The sequence below is a fragment of the Cryptomeria japonica genome, chromosome 8 (assembly GCF_030272615.1).
Source record: "Cryptomeria japonica chromosome 8, Sugi_1.0, whole genome shotgun sequence".
In the NCBI taxonomy this organism is placed as follows: Eukaryota; Viridiplantae; Streptophyta; class Pinopsida; order Cupressales; family Cupressaceae; genus Cryptomeria; species Cryptomeria japonica.
Window position 1 is genome coordinate 34,197,565 of NC_081412.1, and position 21,837 is coordinate 34,219,401.

Here is a 21,837-nt window from a genome sequence, read left to right on the forward strand (position 1 = left end):
TCTATTGAAATGCCAACACTAATTGCTTGGAAACTATGATACTTGTAAGAGATAACTTATGAACTTATGAGAATGATTTGTATTACTTTTAAGAAACCATTTTTTTTGAAACCCAAAACTATCTCTTTTAATTATGAAGCCTAATACTAGAAACATACTTAATTGCTTGAATAAAATAAAATAAATTATTCAGTAACAAATGAATTCAATACTAACCTATTGAAGGGAAAACTATTTAATAATAAGCTTTATTACCAATATTGAAAATAAGATTAAGAGATCTAGTCTTATTACATTCTAATTAACCAATGTAAGTATGGCTCCTAAATAATTCTAATCAGCCCACTTCTAGTTACTCTTAGACTAATGCCAATTCATAACTAACTACTTTTTTCACTTGAAGCAACATTGACTCTATCCTTAGATATTTTAAATAATAAATCTTTCAATTTCAAACTCCTAAAAGTGAGCTAATGTTTTCTCCTAAAATTTAATCCAATTTAGTAATCTAAGTCATCATGGAATAGGTTTCTTCAAATCTCATTTTCTTGGCAAGGATAAGAATCCAATAATCTAGAACAACAAAATTCTATTTTTATTTTGGCTTTCAAACTAAGTTTCATTAGACATTTACAATGAAAGATGAGTACTAAATTTGAGATTTTCAAGGCAAGACATGCTTAATAATCTCATGTAAAAAAATAATTTCAGCTTTGTTTCATTCTCATTAAATGAACCTTGTTTGCATCTTAATTAATGGTAATGTTCTTACATAGATTTAACTATGAATTTCCCCTCTAAAACTAAATGTTAATTAGATTTTATTTTCAAGCTTAATGGTAAATTGTATAATTTCACGATATCTATTGACCCTAATGATGAATTCCCTCCTAGACAAAGTTCCTTTTTACATTATTATTCTATTTTTATTATAGTACGACACTAAGAGAGAGAGAGAGAGAGAGAGAGAGAGAGAGAGAGAGAGAGAGAGAGAGAGAGAGAGAGAGAGAGAGAGAGAGAGAGAGAGAGAGAGAGAGAGAGAGAGAGAGAGAGAGAGAGAGAGAGAGAGAGAGAGAGAGAGAGAGAGAGAGAGAGAGAATCAAGCAACCCAAATGATTAAATTGATGAGTTTACCATCTGTTATAATAAGATTATTTTAATTTTGTTATCTCTTAATTTTATCAATATTTTAATTAAATAACTCAAAACCCATAATAATTTATGTAATCTATACTCTTTATTTAATAAAATGTAATAATTGTTTCAAATAATTAATTTATATTAATAAATTTAATTTTCATAAAAAAAATTATATTAACTTAAAAGTAAAATCCATTATTAACAAAAATAACTATAGAATATATATATGTTATTGTGAGGATCCAGTTAATAGTGAGAGGGGGTGGGTGGGTGAATCAGTGATAACAATAAGATACAATCTTTCACCAATTTTCAAAATACTTCATAAAATAGTTCATAACTAGTATCGGTAGCTGATCAAATAGTCTTCAAATCAGATTTACCAAAACATTACTGGTAGCAACTGAAGTGTTAATCATTAAGAAAATATAGTAAATACATCAAATGAATAACTCAACAATCCATCCACAACATGAACACAAGGATTTTTCACCTGGAAACCCAAATGGGAAAAATCAAGGTGGGAATTGGTACCCACAAAATATTTGAACTCTTTCGAAATGTGCCTTGTTAAGTGCCTTGCCTAGTTAGGAGCTTTACTATAATGCTCGGTTAAGAGCTGAGCCTGTTAGGAGTCACCTAGTGAAGGGATTTTAACCTCAACCCTGTTAGGAGCTCTACCCTATTAGGAATAACCTTGCTAAAGGATTTAAACTCAAGTTAGTAAGCCACCTAGTGAAGTGATTTAAAAGATTAGGCCTATTAGGACCTACCCGATTAAGGGATTTTAATATTGTTGCCATTGTTAGGGTACAACAGATAAATTATCCGATTAATGCATTCTCTGCTTGCTAGTTTAGATTCATTTCAGCTCCAATCTACTTCTCAAATGCAGACATCTCAATCTGGTTTGGCACACTCTTCTTCTTTGATCACTGACAAACTAAACCTTCTCAAACTCGACCTAAACAACCTTATCAACTAGGTTGGTTACATAACCCTAACCAAAAATGAGTTTACATCATAGATCATATTAGATCATTACAATAAATTTTAGGACAATTACAACCATTGAGTGATCATAACATATCACTGCACATCGATCTGATAAGTTGTCAAACCCTTATCACATTCTGGTAAGTACTTCATTGTTTCCCAAGAAATTTGATCCTTGTACACGCTTAAATGCAATCTTATCATCACACAGTTTTTGATACATCATCACTAAGTAATAAACATGATAAGCTTCACTGCCAAACCATAAAACATCACTAATTAAAGATCAAGATATCGATTCTCAAACCCTACACTAAATATATAGTATTCAATTATAAACATAACTTTCGGTTCTCAAAACATGATGCGGTTGCGACCATAGACTCTTTACAATGTCATTAGCATACATTCCAAACCACAACATCTAACTCAACATGAATCTCTACCGCAACCATCTCCTTCTATGTTCTTGCTTATCAGTTGACTGCCACTTAGCAGTTTGTTGTTCAACTCAATCTATTACTAGTTAGACTAAACTTAGATAACTTAGATGATATACCAAACATAAAAAAATATGGTTGCCATCAATGACTACACAAATAACTGATCATAAAGCATCATATCACAGTTATATCATCACCAATAGTCCATCAATATACTTATATCAACCTTTACCAGTATATCATCATCTCCATCAGTTATGCCAACAAGCCAACAATATAGATATAAGCAAGTAGTATCCACATTCACAAGTCAAAATAAATTAAATACATAAACATTTATTAATTTGAAAGTATAATAATTTATTTAAATATGAGAATTAGTTCTAATGTATAGCCATTAAAATAAACTTTTAATAAACCAAATTGAATAGTAAAACAAACCTTGATAAATTAAATTAAACTAAACCAAATTGAACCCTAATTAAAAAGAAAATTGAACCTTAATAAAATTTGCATTCAATATTAAGGATTAGAGTTTAAATAACACTATTAAGTAATTAGGATTAGAATTCAACCAATTTTGGTTATGGTTCAATTTGATTTAGTGTTAGATCTAATGTTCAATTTCATTTATAGTTACAATTTAATTTGGTTTATTGTTATGGTTAGGATTTCATTTAAAATTAGAGTTAGGCTTGGTATTAACACATTAATTCTACTTTAATAATGGTTACAATTGAATTAGGTTTATTGTTTAATTATATTTAACTTTGGGATTCAATATTGTATAGGGTTAGGGTTATTGTTATTGTTAAATTTGATTATGGGTTAATCTTGTTTTGCATTAGGGTTAAATTTGGTTATGGGTGGGGATTAAAATTCAGTTTGGTTTTGTGTTAGTGTTTAGTTTTGTTTAGTCTTAACTTGGGTTAAGGGTTAGTCATCAATTATGTTTAAAGTTAGCTTTCAATTTTGTATAGTTTAGGCTGGTGGTTAAATTTTGTTTAGTGTGGTTTTTGTGTTCGTGTTTAGTTTAGTTTAGTCTTAACTCAAGTTAAGGGTTATTGTTCAATTTTTGTATAGTTTAGGTTGGTGGTTAAATTTGGTTTAGTGTTAGTGTTAATTTTTGTTATAGGTTAGGGTTAAGGTTAAAATTTACTTTTAGTTTTAATGTTTAGTTTGGTTTTGTCTTAAATTACATAAAGGGTTAGCATTTAACTTGACTTAGTTTTAAATTATGTTTAAAGTTAGGATTAAATTTTGCATTGTTTTAGGGTTACAGTTCAATTTGATTTAGTGTAAGGTTTGGGTTTTAAATTATTTTTTAAGTTACTTCATTTAATCTTAACTATAATATCTCTAAACATGTGTAATTTAAATTAACATTCAATTAGTATTATAAATAATTTTCTTTTATATTAACAAATTGCACGAGGATAATTAAAATAAAGATATAAAAGATTTAAATATTTACATATAGATTCAAAATAATTTGAAAAGAAAACTAAAAGCATACTAAATACTATTTTGTTGATCTAAAAGTTTGTCTAAAAAATCTCATATAAAAGGTAGATTCGAGAAATCCTATAACAATGAAGAACATTTAAAGCAGGTCATAAGCACACGGATTCTTTTCTCCATCCCCAACCAGACCATCTAATATATCCATCTTAATCTCCTCAACGAACGTGTTAACTCTCTCACAGTACGAAGGTGCCTGATGTTTACAGCAACGTGAGATTTCATAACAGTAGAGAAAAAAACAAAAGGGAATTAAAAACTTGGTTGTAGTCCAAAGATGAAGTACTCACCCCATATGGCCATGAAAGGGATTAAAAAAGTAGAACGAAATAAAATATAGTATTTAGGAAGTTTGCAGTTATAAACCTTTACTTACCCCACATGGTGATGAAAGGACTGAAAAAACAGTCTAAGGAAATGAAATATAGTATTAAGAACTTTGCAGTTATAAACTTTTACTTACCCCATATGGCAATGAAAGGGACTGGAGGAAGTCGTACTCCCAAACATTTGGATGAAATTCTCCTATTCTTGGACATGTTTTTTACATGTAGTTGTGCAAGTCATACTTACTATATTTACTAAGATATCCTTAATTAGGACTTTAGAAATCGGTTGTTTTATGCAGCTCAAGTCTTTTTTTGATGAATAGTTTGAAGATTGTTGTAACTCTGTAAAATTCTTAAAAATCAATACGAAAAATATTTGCTGTGGTTTTTACTGGTATAATTTTACTAGGTATTGGTCTTCTCTGCAATTGTCTACACTTGTTAATTTTCTTACAATTTGTAAAATTATTTAATAATAATATGAAATAAATGTTTGACAATTAGATAAATCTATTAAATTTGACGTAAAGTTAAGTAATAATAATAGAGTTATAGTTATGGGTAAAGGAAAACATTTTGATTTGTAAAGAGTAAGTGGTGAAAGAAGGTATATTCTTCATGTTATATTCTTGATGTTTTAGATCACGTATAGATCATAACATAATTTAATAAGAATGAGATAATTTGTGCAAAAAAAAATATAAAGTTTATTTTGATGATGGATAGCACATAATTAGATATAGTCAAATAAATTAATTGTAAAGATTAGCATAAAAATTATAGAATGTTTCTTTTAAGAACCAGTGTGAAATTTAGGAAAAAATGAGAGTTTTTTCTTCTTGATAATTTAGAATGGGTTTGTAATAGATTTGGTTTCATAGCTTAGTTGTAGGAATGAACATGGTTATAAAGGAATACATGGTGGGGAAAGAAATCAAGCACACAAGAATGAAACAATTTCCTTAAAAGATTTCTTGGATTGGATATCAGACATGGATTGAAGTAAGAAAGAGTGCAATGAGGAAATGTTGCTAGTCTAACAACCTCTCAATGATGCACAAGGAAGCCATGTGCTAATACAAATACTAGAATTTTAAGTTTCAATGACTTGTGTATGTGAGATATGGAAACTCCAAATGTTGCCAATGTGCATGTTCACCAATGAATTATGCAATGTGAAGTACTACTATTGAAGATAAAACTAAGTATATGCACCAATGTTTTAGGTGGAAAAGAATATGCCATGGGCTAATGTAGACAATAAAATGAAATAGGTCCCACCATGAATGAATACACAACACTAGTCAAAGGAAAACAAAAATATTATTATCAAATTTACAACATCTTAGATGTGTGGAAATCATTGGCTTAAGTAATGGATCAAAAAAATCCAAGGGACCAAGCATTTGTGAGTGTAAATATTGTTAAATGCCATGAAACAAGTTCTATAATCTAGCAAATAAAAAAAGAGTAAATCAAGATATGCACATAATTGAGATTTTGACCAATATCTTATGGGATCTCATTGTATCTTAAATTAAGGATTCTCAAATAAAGGATATGTCGCACAAAAATAAATAAATGCTAATGAACACACATAAATAGGATAAAAAATGGCTTGTCAATTTTAAACCATGTGGAGAAATCAGGCACAATGGAAAAATCATAAGGATATGCACCAAATATACATTGAGGTACACATGAGAATAATCCCATGTTGATTGTTAATGGAGAACCTAAGAACTAAAATAAGAGAAAGAATATCTTAATAATGCTTCATGTATTAGGACTATAATATAAAATTAAGGATCTAACAAACAAAAACTTAAGATTTCTCTAATTTTATCTATAATTAGCAATGGTGTTGTTATGCACCAAAAAATAGCAAACTATCAAAATTTTCCCACATTCTTACAATGGAATTCACCTATTTTATATAGACATTTTCCTAATAACATAATGAGGAGTAAACTAACAAACCCATATAGGTCTCCTAGTATTGTAATATAATCCTTTACCCACTATAACTAAGTTAAGGAGTTTATGTCACATATTGGCATCTATAACCATCAAAATATACTATATTATCATATCCCCACACACCATTCCATCCCTCCTTAGCATATTATGTCTATAAAATATCATAATAGACCAAATAGTATGACCATATAATCCATTACAAATATGATCTTGTAACATGTAAAAGTTATACCTTTAAACCTCTATTATGTCAAAAATCAGTTGGATCATAAAATTCTAGTTTATAGGAAATTGATATACAAAATTGACAAACTAAATTCAAATTTGTAAATAACAAAAGGAAAGCAACTAGACACTAGAGGATCTATTTTACAACTTGATATAACTTTAGAGGCTTGTACAAATCACCAAGATAAGATTCTAGAAAAATCACCATCACAACTAGATTGGGCTAGGAATCATATTTCCAACAATATATGACTCATGTAAATCAAAGTTTGTAAGCATACGATATACCCATGTTGTAAAATTTATCCTCAAAAGAAAATAAGGGGCTAAAAGTAGCTCATGTTACCTAGGAGACCACCACAAGGAACAAAGGGCTAAATTTCTTCCCTAGTTGCTAATATAATTAGGGGCTAGTGTGTAGGGGACAAAATAGAAAGCATAGTCATGTAGGGAGCTGATGCCAACAAACAAGTGGTAGAGGGGAAAGTGAAGGAGATACTCAAGTGGTGAGTGGCAAGTGATAGGTGCTAGAATCAATGTGTGTGGAAATATTCTTGGGAAAATTCTTGAAGGACTATTCCAATTAAATATACCATGACAACAACAACAACAACAAATCATGATGATGCTCTAGCTTTTGTACATGCATCGAAAGATAATGCAGATAGGCCAAAAATTGATGCCAAATCTCAAAAAAAAAATGCAGAGGACAATGATGGTATACAAATAGGTACCCTATATGAATCAATATGATTATACATATTGATATAATTGTACAATTTTTTTTAATTTCTCCACTCTTCCAAAAGATCACCCAAAAATCAAATTCTCAAGTTCTCATGAAATGTTTGCCACTTTAATTATAGTGGCAAAGTCTATTTATCTCTTGTATATAATGGTTTATTTCTCAATTCTAGATCCCTTAAAAATAGAAACTCATAGATCTGCAGCTCTGATACCTTGTTGCATTGATAGTGAACCCCATAGCTCCTAGAAATCACCTACAACCAAAATACTTATCACATATTCAGACAAAAATTCATGATTTTTTTATAAAACCTCGAGAGATAAATTGATCCACAAAATCATTTTATATTTATATTAACTTGGATACAATTGGGTTACTACAACATATAAATGAATTCTTCTAAAAGTGAAAAGATGAAACCCTAAAAAAGGATTAAGATAGATCAAGACACTTGTACTCATCTTATGTAATTGAGACAACATGACTTATTATTATCTCAATATAAATATTAAAAATTAATTCTAAGTTTATCTTAAGTGAATAAATTAATAAAGAACCTAAGTAACCAATACATTGTCAATTAATTATTAGGTGATTAACATATTTAGTCTTATAGATAAGAATGGCCAAGCTCATAGTTTTGTTTTTCAACCTTCTGATGTATTCATATAGAAAATGCAGATTAGAATTGTATGTTCTATTATCCTATGTGCATTTAGGAATAAGAAGAACAAATCAATTTAATATAACTATGAATATCAAATCCTAGGTCAACAAGGATTGATAAACTATAGATTGTGTGTATAATATTTGATAAAAATTTGGTGATACTAACCAATAGATTTATCAAGAAGGATAGAAATAAATTGCATAGAAAGAAAATAATTACAATAAAAAAAAGAATTGAAACTTGCTTAAGAACATTACCAACCAATTGATGAAGAAAATATTGAGGGCATTCAGAGATGCTAATTCAATGCAACAATATTTTTTCTTGAGCAAGCCACAATAATGAAGTGTGCAAATAAAATATAAGAGAGTAAGAGAGCTAGCGAGATTTTTATTGATATTGTTAATAGTAAGGAAGGAAAAATCAAATAAAGTTTTGCAAAAGAGTTTCTTGGACTCTAAATTATAAGATTCAAATGTAGCAAGACCTTTTTAAATAGATGAGCATTTTAGTAGATGATGGTAAGTAGATGCGTGGAAGAAATGATTAATATTTAATATATTCATGGGATGGTAGTGCATCAAATTTACCTTCACATATTGCACTGAATAGCCATTGCTACCATGATACCACTTATTTTAATAATAACTTCTCTAATTTTGTCATACCTTATTTTTGAATTAAGTTGACCAAGGCATTTCTAACTAGCTATAAACTTTAAATACTTTGATATTTGTTTCAATTATAACATCAAAAATGTATTGTGGATATTTATGCTATGGTTATTTGTGTTAAGGAAAATGAAATTATCAATTAGATGTTGATTGAAAAGATATGCTTGTGAATTTATTATCTTGATAATGTTTACTAAAAAAATTATATTGTGTTATGACACTATTGATTAATGGACTAACTACCTTGATGGTTGGAGGAGGTGGCTGTAGGAAAAACTAGTTCCCCTCTTCAAAAAGGAGGGAAAGCATCATCGAAGATAGGGAAGCAATTTCTAGAGAATGACATGTGCATCACATGACTTTGAGAACTCATGCACATGTATACACTGAATGATGTCTTTGTGCATATATTGTTTTAATGTGCATCATGAGTTGTAGGTGAGATCACTTTGATTTTGGATGTTATTTCTCTTTTAGTCATGTTATCTTGATAAGCAATTTTTTACAAGCTATGTCTTACATATTTTCTTGTCATGTATGAATATAGATATAAAAATAAATATAAATATAGATATAAAAATAAATATAAATATACATATACATATACATATACATATATATATATATACATATACATATACATGTACAGTATATATATGTACATATATCAGTATGTATTGACGCCTTCGTACTGCGAGAGAATTAAAACATTTACTGAGCAGATTAAGACAGATAAAATTATGTTCAATTATAATTATGTACGAATGGTGAAATAACATATTGGTCACCATACTAAAATTTCCAGGCTAAAATCTCATATTGGCGCCCTCATACTGCGAGAGAGATGGTCTGCTTGACATTTTCGTGTGGTTGTAGTTCAGTTATTTTTATATTTTTCCGAAATTTTTTGGGTTGTAGTCCATAGATACTTTTCAGATTATTGGTTTAAGGGAAAAAAATTTCGTTCTACTTTATAACTGCATACAGTGACCACGACAAAAGGTGCTTGTTTCTTCATGAATGTCCTTCTATCATATTATGGTAGATTCTTTCCAGAGAATAGAATTAAGGATTAAAAATTCTTATAAATGAGTGTGCATGCTCACTCATTTCTATTTTTAAGAAATTTATTTTCTATCTATTTATTAAGTAATTGTTGTAATTGATTAGGATAAAAGATTGGTGTTTCTTGATGAACTGTCTTTTATCATATTATGGTAGGTTGCTTTTTTTTGTTTTTTTGTTTTTTGGAAGAATTGGATAAAAGATTTGCATTTCTTGATGAACTGTCTTCTATCATATTATGGTAGATTTTTTTGAAGAATTGAATTGAGGATAAAAATATCTTAGATAAATAATTGTTAGATCTTTTAAATGAGTGGACATGTCCGCTCAGTCTTATTGTTGTATTTTTAGGAAGTTTCCTTTCGTTCTACTTAATAAAAAATTATTGTGCTCATGTGATTGGGACAAAAGGTGGTTGTTTCTTGATAAATTGTCTTCTACCATATTATGGTATATCTTTTTAGATAACTGAAGTAAAGATAGAACAATCTTATATAATTAATTGTTGTATCTTTTAAATGTGTATGCCCACACACTGTTATTTTTGTATTTTTAAGAAATTTCTTTTCGTTCTACTTATTGTTGTAACCGATTAGGACAAAAGATTGATGGTTTATAATGAATTGCCTTCTATCATATTATGGTAGATTTTTTCAAAGAATTAAATCAAGAATAAAAAAATCTTATATAAGTAAATGTTGTATCTTTTAAATGGGTGGACATGCCCACTCAGTCTTGTTGTTTTATTTATAGGAAGTTTCTTTTCGTTGTTTTAAATTTCATATATCTCTACATAATAATATAATAATATTGTAATATAATTTATTTTAGAACAAAAAAATAGAAAATAATAATAATAATTGCAATAATAATATTTTTTTTTTTTTTGATAAAAGTGGATAGAACCACTGAACTATATTAAATTTTAAAAGTTTTTTTTACAATGTCTGGTTCAAAAAGAACTGAAGGGAAAGAACTAGTAAGAAAACCCTTTAGTATTGCTTAAGTAACACAAGCCTATTCTACCCAATACCAAATGCCCATTGGCATAGTACATCAAAAAACCCATCCCAATTACATAAGCCACATTAGATATAGAGGAAGCCACCAATAGAAGAATATAGAAGGAAGATTAAAGTATGATCACTAAAGGATGCATATCCATTGCTGCCAAAAAGCATCAGTTTGAACCACCCTTATCTATGAAACACAATTCTCGAACCACTAGTTAGAATGATACCACATAGCAGAAATGAAACCATAATCAGACACCCTATCAAAATAAACATTGTGATCTAGCATAACAGATTCCACACCAAAGAAAAGCCACACCAAATAAGGAGGTAGATGAAGACAACAACTATGCCCTTCTTTACTTCAAAAATTCTAAAACCGAGGAAGGGATCTCATCCACACTTACCTCCCACATATGAGCATCACTATCAATTGCAATAATAATATTACATATTATTGCAACAAACATTAATAATATAATATTATATAGTTCTATTTTTAATTTTTTTATTGTTTCCCATGTTGTGCTGGGACTGCTACTAGCTTACATATATTTGATTTTAATCACATATATATAAAATACAGTGAGAGATATCCTTGTCGAGGTGCCTATTTTTATCATGTACCTGTGTGTGTGTGACTAAAATTAAATATATCTGTGTGTGTGTGTGACTAAAATTAAATATATCACTCAATTCTTTTATTGTATTTCTAGGAAGTTTCTTTTGGTTGTACTTAATAAGAAATTAATGTATGTCAGTCACTAGGACAAAAAAAATTTGTTTATTGATGAATTGCAATATATCATATTATGGTAGATTCTTTTCAAAGAACTAAGTTAATGACTACTAATTCTTATATAATTATTTTTTGTGTCTTTTAAATGAGTGGGCATGCTCGCTCAATCCTATTTTAATATACAATCTTTTCTAAATTTTTATTTAATATTATTTTAAACTAATTGTATACATTATTTTTCCAAACTATCACAAGTTTTAAAAGTTGTTTTAAGATTGGACATTAGGTAAATAAGACTATCAAAGATGATTGATTTGAGCATCAATGATTTTCCTATATAGTTGAGTTATTTTCCCTTCCATAATATAAACATATTGCTACATTTGTTGATGAAACATCCCTAAAGGGAGGCCTTACTGTCTCCACAAAATAATGGTAATTCTGAATCAATAATATACAATGAACCTATTTTGTATCCCAAATAGATTGACAAAGATATCTTCATATATCTAATGTAAAATTAGAGAAAAAAATTGATTTTATGAGTTTTGATAGATAAATGATATTTTTTAAGAATAATTGTTATCTACTTGGTTTTTGACTTATTTTCTTTAAAAAAAAAAAGTAGTTTCATAAATAATTTTCACTATGCAATTGCTTCCACATCACTTGTAATTTTGACACAATTTCCATTATTTCTATTTGTAGCAAGATTGAATCGATCTCCCCATTTCTTACCAAAATAGTAAAAATGAATCAAGGGATGTGATCTCTTTGATAGAAACCATGAGAACATGAAAAAAAAGCACATGGGCTTCCATTCACAATTGGTAAATTCCTTTGAGAGGAGATACAACTGCATACTCAGTTTATCTAGTGGGAGGAGAAAACTTATCTTTCCACCACCTTTTTAACAAATCACTAATTATATCCACGATAGGCCTTAATAATTTCTCATTTGATATTAATGAGAGGAAAATAATATATATTTTATTACATTGTTTTTTTTTAAAACAAAATTATTTCCAAAAGGGAATCTTATTGGATTTGTTGATATTTATCTTTGTTGATAATCATGTTGACATGATCTAAATCCGACTACCAAGTACTTCTAGGATTGTTCTTCATACAACCCTATATTTATGATGCATTCTCTAAATGCTATTTTGAATCCTTAAAAGATCATTATAAATAAATAATAATATCATGTTTTATTGGAATGTATACTTTATAGGCAATGAATAAAAATTATTTATAAAATAATATATCTATATTGGAGTCATCAACAAATCAACAATTCCATACTACACAACTTTAGAATTAAATTTTTTTTTTTCAATAATATCATCGAGAAAAATATTTGAATTAAAAGAATGGGAAAGAGATTGATTTGTATAATTATCTTATGTATTATAATACTCTTTAAATGTTTAATCAAAATTGGATCAAAATAATTAGCGCTCCTTTTTGTATCTTGAAGTTGTGTCAAAATTATAATTTTTCTTTTTAATTTTAAATAATAGATAAATCATTAGAATTAGAGTAACAAATCATTTTGAACATAAACAAAATATAATAATATTTTGAGTATTTTGAACACTAAAATAGATTTAGTTGTAACAAATAACTTACATAATCATACATTTGTTTGTACACAATTTCAGAGGAGGGTATGGAATGATATTTGAACTTATTGAAAAACTTTGTTCATGTACATGAAAACATCAAATTATTATTTAAATATTTTGATACGGAAACACCTCTCATCTTGGAACTCTACAATTATATGGATATTCTATAATATTTTTGTCCTATACAATTAGAATAATAAGACATTGTGTTAATTTTAAATATTGCTAAAATTAATTAACAACATTGGAAGACATAACCACAAGTTGAAATAATAAATGGTACCTTATTAAAGGATTTCCTCTTTGTCCAAGTGGTAAGATAACTTAACTATTATGATAAGGTGAGAGGTCACAGTAATAAAAATTGACTAAGTTGTTATAATAAAAAAATCTTCTGTATTATAACTTTTGAATACCGGCTTTCATGATGATAGATCAATTAGAGGGAAATTTTCTTGTGAACTAACTCAAAAATACTAAGAGTCATTGTTCACATGGAATCACTAATATTTATACCACATAAAAATCAAATTTAAGAAAAGCATCAATTGTTTAATATTAGTTTGAACCTATTTGTAAACCCTAACAAAGAAAACCACAAACCTAGATCTACAAACTAATTCAACACAACATCAGTAGAGATCTACCATGCATGTAAATGACAGTGAAATAACAAAGCTTAAACAATTCACACACAAAGTAGGTTTGTTTCCATTGTTCTCCTATCCTCCATGATCTTCTATTTGTTGTTGTTGCTCTCATATTTGTGTTACACTTACACAAGATCTTAAGGAAGAAGGAATGTGGTTGTGATAATGTAAAGATATGATCCAAAGATGATTTGATGATATATGCTAGAGTAATTTCAATAGAATTTAAGTATTATAGTGTATGCTATATGGAAAAAGAGAGAAGAAAACCAATTTTATAAAGATCATCATAAGAATGGAGGGTTTAGATTAAGAAGTTAAAGATGAAATGAAGGGATAAAATTAAAAAGTAAGTATTTAGGAAAACAAGTTGTCATGTGGATAAGAAAAAAGGTAAATGAATTAATTAAATAAATAAATAACTATTTGTTTAATTAATAGAAGAAAGACCACATAATTTAAATAAATAAAATATTTATTTAATTTGGGAAAGAATGATGAGATTGAATAAATAATAAATATTTATTTAAACTAGAAAGAAGATGCTTAGTGAATTAACTAAATAAATACAGTATATCTTTAATTAATAGTAGAAAAAGCTCAAGAATTAATTAAATAAATAATAAATATTTATTTCATTAAAAAATAATTTTCGGTGTCTACAGGTAATAAACATGCAATTTAAAGTTTTATCTATGTACAAAACAAGTCTAACTACTTTTATTTTATTATAATCTAGTTATAACCCTAAATTTTTCATGTCACAATCCTTGAGTTTTACTATTTATATGTTCAAAACATCAATTATTATAATGGGAAATAAAAGTTATTTGTAAGTAATAAAATTGTAATCTGAATTAGAAGTTTTTTATTTGTTAACATCTAGTTGTTTTCAATTGTTTGATAGGTATGTATAAGCACATTATTTTTCTCATTTGAATATCTCCTCCACTCAAAATGAAATAATTGATGATCGATATAAACTCATTGAGCTTATTAATTTGGATTCTTCCTATTCAGAGTTCTCAAGATAAATGCATTATCCCTTTTTATCTTGAAAGTTTTAAAAGCTATTCCTTAAGTAATAATATTATAAATACATATGGATACACAAAAAAGACTTCCTAGTTGGTTTGACATCCTATACTTATCTACAATGTAAGATGAATTCAACATAAAGAGGATACATAATAAATAAATAAGTATTTTTATTTTTTTTAATACTAAGGGTATTCTCGCGATCCACCCCAATGAACAAGGCAAGCTGAGGTGCAACTAGTCCCTGATGGTATGATCCATATCTCACAAGCTGTTCTCCCTCTTAAATTTGAGAAGAGATTCAAACCTAAGACCGTTGGGAAGAAAATTCATCGCCGAAACCAACTCACCTACCCATTCAAGATAATAAATAAATAAGTATTCTGGTAAATTTTTTATCATAATACTTATTAAGATAATGAATTTAAAATTTCAAAATAATAGTGTTGAGATTAATGATAAGATTTTATAATCCCAAATAATACCCTTTCCATTAATTTGTTATATATATGACAATATAAAATCATGTAAAAGATTTATGAGTCACATCTTAACAAATTATAATTATATACTTCTTCTTTAATATAATAGCTAAGAAATATGATTCAATGTTTTGATTAGATTAAATTGGGAGATGCATGAACCATTACATAACCACAAAAGAAAAGAAACTAGGGGTCTCAAGGGGAGTGAGAACCTCGAACTAGAGAACCAGTTGACAAAAAGGAATAAAACCCAACTAACACCTAGAGCCAAATTGTAGCACCTGCCAACAACCCCAAGGAAACTTACAACAACTAGGTCTAAAAGAGTGGAATATTTTTTTTTTTTGTTTACTAACAACGTTATGTCTAACTCAATCTAGACATTAAGTTTATAATTTAGTTCAATAGTTTAAAATCTATTGTTAAGTGTTATATGATGCTTCAGGCACTACGTTACTAATACAAGTGAAGACATGTTCCAAGGTTTAGTAATTTACAATATTGATGTCACTATTTAGATCTATGCCATTTGGTTTATGATCGATACTTAATTTACCATCATCATATTGGTCCAATTCTATGATTATAATGATTTAATCTTACCGAGGACCACAAATATAATGCATGTATACAATTTAACCTATATCATATGATTTACATTTTATGCTACTATTGTTGTCTATTATTCAATGCATCTACCAGGGCATGCTCATTAACCTACATATGCAATTATACATGTTCATAATGCCATTTATGTGACATTAGTTTTATGGAAGCCATAACACAATTGTATAAATTCTCTTATAGCATCTAATGATGTCTATTTACTAAGTTCCGTAATAGTTTTCAGCCTTACTGTTGTTCTAGTTTTCAAGAATCTAACTACATCTACAAGAATCTTGTATTTCACATGCTTTACCAATGATAGTATAAGTTCTTCATTTAATGTCATTGTCCATATCATTGATCTCATAAATGTGAGCTAACATCTACTTAGTTTAAATCTATATCCATATGAAAATATTAAAGGGTACAAGTATTAATTCATTCCATTTCTAAAGAGATAACAAGAAAGGAGTAATAACATCCATTTTCCATCATATCCACATATCTACTATTTAGCATTTAATTACCACATAAAGAATCATATTGCTGATTTAACTATTTGACAAGATACATTTCAATCTCATTTAACTAACTTATGCATATGCTAAGCATGAAAATTAATTCATGTTATATAAGTTCAAATTAAATAAATATGCATGATTAATAATTAATAAGACACTGGGTAAGTGTACCAAGATGGTGAACAAAAAAGGGGGTATAAGTGGCCATTTTTTTTCTTTCTTCTGAAAATAGGTAAACTTGAACTTCAAAAAGATATTTGAAGCTCATGCACTCAAAACTAGGAGTTAAGAAAAGAATAATGATTGTAGTACTTTGAATCTAGTTTCTAAACTAATAATTTAAAAAAAAATTCGATAAGATTAAGAGGGCCAAAAATTTCACACACGAAAAATTGTTCCTGTTTTTTTAGAAAAACATAGCATAGCTGTTTTAGTGTGCTGCACACAATATATAGTTATATTTAGTATTTTACAAAACCCTTTGGTAGGATGATAGGCAAGAGTGAGATCTATAAGTTGTGTGTATTTTTTTTAATTTTTAGTTGAGTATTTTGTTTTTTATGATTTTTTGAAGTGACCGCATCCTGAAGATTTGGTACCTGTTCATGCGCTGGGCATAACTTGCATCAAAATAATAGAAAATGAAATTTTTTAAAAAACTAAATAGAATCTAGTGTAGAACAATAATATGTAATTGATTTTGAATTTGGTCAAGTATATCAATAGTTATTAAAAAAATGGTAGACATATGTTTGTGAGGACTATCAAGGAACTAATAAAGAAAACTAAATTTTACTATGATAATGTTGTCCAAAAATAGAAAAATTTATATGGTCACAAAACTGAGAAGATGTGTGAGATTATGGTGGTAATTTTAGAGATACCCACTTGATCATTTGTAAACCTGATGACAACAAAGTTGAGAAATCATGTTGGAGGATGAAAAAACATGTAAAGGGACAAAAATGGGGAAGAAGTGGGCTTGCAAGCCTTAGGGTTGTTTTCCAACCCTCTTACCAAGCCAAAACCTGCATGGGTTTTGAAAAAAAAAAAGTACTATTTGCAATTCTAAATAACCCGTACAGGTTATGTAAAACTAAAAACATTTTTTTGTGTTTCACAAAACCAGTATAGGATATGTAAAACTCAAAACACTTTTTTGTGTTTCCCAAAACCCATACAGGTTATGAAGACATAATAATGCATGCTTGTAAACTTAACATTTAATATACATATGTTAGACATACCTATATAATATAAGTTTATGTATGTATATATGCATATCTATAGTTACACACACACACACACACACACAAACACACACACACACACACACACACATATATATATGTTTGTATACATGCATGTATCTCTTCTTTTCCTCTCTCTCTCATCTTCATTCCCCCATCACCGTCTTTGTCTATTCTAAGCCCTAATTATCCTCCTTGAGTTCTATCTCATGTCTCTCCCCATCACACTTCTCTAACCCTTTTCTCCTTCTCACTCTCTCTCTACCTCATATCTCTCATCCTCTAATCCTCCTACTCTCTCTTCCTATCAACCCCTAGATGAACAAGACCTCCCTTCCTACCTAGGGAAGAAAACATGGTAGAGGAAAAAGTAAATAATCCATCTTTAGATAGTGCAGAAGAACTTACTGAAATATACTTAAGATTAGATCTCAAAATTAGGAGGACTATCACCTTTAGGGATTATTGTGACATTAAAGCATGAATTGCCCCTAATAGGAGAATAGGGCACCTTGACAAATATTTGAAAGAAAGGGTAAGTAAGATGACCCTTCTTAATTTTGATGGATCCAAGAAATTTACAACACGATCTTGGGTGCAAAAACTAGACACCTACCTCTCACTTAGCCCCATTACTATTAAAAATGCCATAAGATTCATCATACTCAATTTAATGGGAACAACCCATGATTGGTGGTATCATGGCCATATTACTCAAGGCCACTAACATATAATCACTTATGATGTATTTACCCAAAAAATTATCATGAGATTTGATCAAAAGCATCTTTAATGGTATTTCAAAGAATTAACACAATTGAAACAACATGGAGACATAGAAAATCATGCCCCACTATTCTAAAAACTAGCAGTTATGGTACTTGGGATTTCTCAAAGAAGGCTCACATACCTATTTGTGGAGGAATTAAGATATTCAATCAATTGTATGATAAGTTCCCTTGGTCCAACAAACCTTGAAGATGCAATACAAAAGGCAATGAGGTTGGAAATTACCCCATCAAATGATATGCCCAATCCAAAAAACATTACATCGAACACACACTCCAACTATCCTGATAATGGTGATGTGCATAAGGAGGAACTCCAAGGGAAAACATGTTTCCATTGTAATAAGAAATGGGAGCTCAGACATGTTTTCCAAGAAGATAACCTTAAAAAATGACAAGATAACCTAAAAAGGAGGAATTTGTGCTTCAAGTGTAAATAACCATGGGAACATAGACACATGTGGAAAAGGAAGCCAAGGTTATAATATAAAGCAACCTTTGACAAAGAAGCAAAAATAAACCAACACAAGAAAACAGGGTATGATGAAGGAGATCTTAAGAGAATACATCTTAAGAGAATACTATCAAAATAAGAAGGGACAGTGAACAAATGGAGCTTTGTCAAAGAACCAATCTAGTAATCACAATGCCCTCCTATCCTTAAGATCTAGAAACTGAATCTCCACAATAAAAATTTTAATATGTCAACTTGAAATCTCTTCATAAGACCCCAAAGTTTCCTTGTCTATTAAAGGAACAACCTCTTCATTAGACATTCCAAGGTAGAGGTGAATCAATGAATGCATTTGACAATACATGTATTTGTGTCTATGCTTTTCATCTCATATATTTATGTATATGCTTTGTGTTTTTTTGTAAGTCTCATGTTTTTGTATATGCGTCTTCATTAGACTCTTATCATGAATGAGAAGGATAGATAGTAATGAAGCAAGAAAATAAGGATGAATGATTTTAATGTGGTAATTTTTATAATAAGTCAGTGAGAAGATAAGGATGAACAATGATTAAATTAATAGAAAACAACAATAACAAACAACATTATAAGATAATTAAAGGTGTTAATAAAACATGAAGAGGTGCAATAAAGAAAAAGAAACAAATAATCAATTAGTAGTTAAGGGGTATTTCCCTTCACAAGAATCAACCTAAATTAAAAGGAATAATGTAATCTCACTGATATAATTAAATAGTTAATTTAAATAATTTATTGTACCGCCTCATACTTAATAATATATTTTAGGCCCCTTTTATTAATTAGTTAGTTATAAACTTTTTGGTGTTGGCCCGTTTGTAACCCTTCGGGAAACTTCCTGGAGCTCATATATATGGCCAAGTTAGTCATTGTTGTAGGTATGCGAATTTTTTATTTCTCTTGTTTTTGCGAATTCTAGTTGGCGTTCTGTTGTCCACGATTTCGGAGGTGAAAGACCCTCCCTACTTGGTATCCGCAATTTCGGTGGGACTCATCCCTCACCCTATTCTACCCCGTTCTTAGTTTGACATTATTGAAATCTGAAGTATTAACATTATTAATCTAAAGTGCTATCTTTCCCTAGTTACTTTTTGTTCATCATTTCTTCTTGATGCAACACACCATCTCTGTGACCTTGAACTATATTACTTTCTAGCAATTATATTGTTGACGAAGGCAAATACGCAGTGGAAGGGTGTGCAAGTGTAAGGCATGCGGAAGGAGAGAATCCACTGTCACCCATATGACTACCAAGCCACTGTACGGGTGACCCTAGTCACGGGCGACCACCCGACACCGTACAAGTGACTCATAGTCATCGTATGACCACGCAGCCACTGTACGGGTGTGCCTTCCATGGTACAGTAGATCAGCCATTAGGCACCATACAAGTTTGGAACATTACAATGGTATCAGAGCTAGTGATCTTGCTAGCTTGTTAGGTAGTGGATGCATGTGTACACTAGAAGGAGGTACCATTCTGCCAATAGAATGGGGGAACCACAGGATCCTACCAAGGAAGTTATGGCATTGTTAAGGGAGCTGACCAGAAGCCAAGCTCAACTCAATAAAATAATGATAAGAGGGGAACAACGACAAAAAATCATGGAGGATACATTGCAACAATTGATAGTAGGTAAAACAAATGGAGATCATGGAGATAATTTGGTCACTAGAAGGTCAAACCCACAACACTCCCATTTATGACCACTGATACCGACATTTCCCTAGAGAACAGAAGCACCTCGTGGGGAGCAAGAGGCCACTTTCTAGGATTTGCAAGAATAGTTGAATCAAAATTGGAAGGATGCAAATCTTGAGGAAGATATATCCTTCAAGGATTAAGTTGAACTCCGGATGAAATACCAGGGTGGTAGAAGTCGTGGCTGCTACAATTATGATATCAAATACAAGGTTGGTAAGATTAATTTGTCACCCTTTGATGGGATTGGAGCAATATTAGCATGAGCTTGGGTACAAAAAAAGATACCTACTTCCAGCTCAACCCGATGCCTGAAGATGAAGCTATCAAATTTGTAGCACTTCCTCTGGAAGGAGTCGCTCACGAATGCTGGCATCATGGAATGGTCACCCTCGGCCATGATCAAATAAATTCATATGCTAAATTCATAGAGAGGCTTATACACTATTGTGATGGAAAGGACCCAGAAATCAACTTCAAAGAACTGGCTAAATTAAAGTAATCTGGGCTTGTGGATAGTTACATTGCAGAATTCTAGAGACAGTCTGTGTTGGTCACAAATATCTCAGAGAGGAGATTGGTGGTTCTATTCATGAATGGATTGATGGAACCATTGAAGGGTTGGGTGAAAGGGTTCAATCCCAACACACACTCTGAAGAGATTAAGAAGGTGTGTGAAATGGCGACCTCATCTTCTTCTTCTGAGAGTTACTCACATGACAAACAATCCCTTACCCTAAAGAAGCCATCATTAGATGAAGCCACAAGGCAGGAACTCAGGAGAAGAAAACTCTACTTTACCTGCAAGGAGCCATGGGGACCAGGGCACCGATTCTTAGCCATTGAAGTGATGTCCAACAATGAAGAAGAGAATGAGGAAGATGGTCAACAAAGAATAGGGGAGGATAAAGAAAACATAGATCGTGTAGAGATAATTTCAATATTGGTTTGTAGGGGATGTACCATTGCTGCTTTGACCACCCCTCCAGAGTATAGTGTATTTCGGCTTCTCGGTACACTCCAAGGGCAATGGGTCATAGTCATGTTGGATAGTGGGGCTACTCTCAACTCTATCTCGGGTTTGCATATAGAGGAGCATGAGGGATTTGAAGTCAAGGTAGCGGGAG